Source organism: Silurus aristotelis (assembly GCF_946808225.1).
Source record: "Silurus aristotelis genome assembly, chromosome: 10".
Taxonomy (NCBI): Eukaryota; Metazoa; Chordata; class Actinopteri; order Siluriformes; family Siluridae; genus Silurus; species Silurus aristotelis.
Window position 1 is genome coordinate 30,736,243 of NC_139583.1, and position 2,500 is coordinate 30,738,742.

Sequence of the window (2,500 nt, forward strand, 5' to 3'; positions counted from 1 at the left end):
TAAAGCTGAGGAATGGTGAAGGAGTGTGCTGGTACTGGTTTTTAAGAATAAGGGAGATGTGCAGACCTGCAGTAACTAACCATTCACACCATGATAGAACAGTTTGAACACCTCCAATGTTCCTGCTCTTACTCCCTTTCCACTTGGTCTCCTGAACACACAACATCTCTACCTTTCTCCTCTCCATCATATCAGCTCCCTCTCTCCCTTTACCCGTCATAGTACCAACATTTAAAGTACCAACCTGAACCTCCACTCTCCTCCACTTCTCCTTTCCCTGCTGTCTCTGTAGACGTCTTCCTCCTCTCCTTCTCCTCCTTCAGGACAACAGCAGCACAATTTACACCGGTACCCTGTTGTTAATGATACCTGTGGTGGTTGTTGGTAACCCGGGTCTCCACCGATCCCCTATGAAATTCTGATTCCTGATCCGTATATTTGATCTGGCACATGTTTTACACTGGATGTCCTTCATAACACAAACCTCCACATTTATCCAGACTTGAGACTGACACTAAGAGTGACCTGACACACACACACATGGTGAACAAACACACATATACACACACTGTGCTGAAGCTATAAAAAGCTTGATTCTCCAGCTAAGAGATGTGAAGGTCATTAGTGTGAGCATTATGGGAGAGGACGCAGGAGTGTGTGTGTGTGTGTGTGTGTGTGTGTGTGTGTGTGTGTGTGTGTGTGTCACTTTCACACCATTTCCACTCATCTGTGGGCGGTGTTTGATTTATTTTTCACACTAAAATAAAATAATTTTATTCTGCACTAAAGAGGCTCCACCACATCTCCACCATATATCCACCATATCTCCACCACATCTCCACCATATAGCCACTATATCTCCACCACATCTCCACCACATCTCCACCACATCTCCACCATATAGCCACCACATCTCCACCACATCTCCACCATATATCCACTATATCTCCACCACATCTCCACCATATGGCCACTATATCTCCACCACATCTCCACCACATCTCCACCACATCTCCACCATATAGCCACCACATCTCCACCACATCTCCACCATATAGCCACCACATCTCCACCACATCTCCACCACATCTCCACCAAATCGCCACCATATATTCACCACATCTCTACTATATCTCCACCACATCTCTACTACATCTTCACTATAACTCTCCTATAACTCCCCTATAACTCCACCACATTCTGACCACATCTCCACCACATCCCCACCACATCCCCAACACATCTCCAACACATCTCCACCATATGTCCACCACATCTCCACCATATCTCCACCTTATGTCCACCACATCTCCACCTTATGTCCACCACATCTCCACCTTATGTCCACCACATCTCCACCTTATGTCCACCACATCTCCACCTTATGTCCACCACATCTCCACCACATCACCATATCTCCACCATATCTTTACTATATACCCACAGATCTCCACTATATATCCACACACCAATCACACAAAGGGTTGAAGCAGGGGACTGGGTTTAAGAAAACACTTCTTGTGAACATCTAACCAATCACAATCTAAATGTTAAATGTGTGTAGATGTTGTGTGTAGATGTTGTGTGTGTAGAAAATGTGGAGATAGGTATAGATGTTATGTGAGTAGAATTGTTGAGTAGTTGATGTTGTGTATGTGTGTAGATAGTATGTGTATGTAGATGTTATGTGTGTAGTTGTTTTGGCGTGTAGAAGGTGTGGAGATGTTCTCACACTCATCTCACACTGCTGCTGCTAAAAAAATAGTGCTTTATAATAACATTTCATGAAAATTTCCTCGAACTTAAAATAAATATAGAAAATAAAAATCTCTAGCTGATCTCCAGAGCCCACCCTAGATTCTGTGAGGAACCCTAATGAAGTCATGGTTTCCTGTGTGTGATCATGTGACAGTGTTAGGGTTTGGTTCTCAGCAGCAGGTTATGTTCCTCACTGAGGAACTCTGTGTCATTATGGAAATGGACACTGTGTGTGTGTGTGTGTGTGTGTGTGTGTGTGTGTGTGTGTGTGTGTGTGTGTGTGTGTGTGTGTGTGTGTGTGTGTGTGTGTTCTGATGAGGTCGAGCTCCAACAAGCTGTCAGGAGATAATAAAAATAATAAAGTTTAATATTTGAAACGAATTGAAAGCTTTAAAAGCGTCTCGTTGTGGAGCTGCTTATTGATCGCTGTCACTTTCTCGTCTTTATTCTCCATATCTGTGTTGGATCCTCGACCCTTCACTTCCGCCGTGACGTATGAATTATAGCCAATCAATAAAACGTTCTGTAGTCTAAATGGGAAAATCGATTTTATGTTGTTGTTAAGAGGAGATGGAGGAAATAAAATAAATAAAGTTCCACAGAAGCTGAAGTTCTTTACACAGATGACATGGTGTCAGGCTGCAGCTATAAGCAAGCTGAGCAATCAAAGCCTCCAGTCTCAGAGTCAGAGTCCAGGAGAAGGTCAAGAAGGAAGACAGAGCAAGAGCTAATTTTGGAAACC

General features: G+C 43.4%; 1 protein-coding gene across 1 annotated transcript in view; it reads right to left on the reverse strand.

Moving 5' to 3' along the window:
• cntn5 (contactin 5) overlaps positions 1-2,500 on the reverse strand; it is a 125,546-nt gene that overhangs the window by 55,491 nt on the left and 67,555 nt on the right. The window lies entirely within an intron of this gene.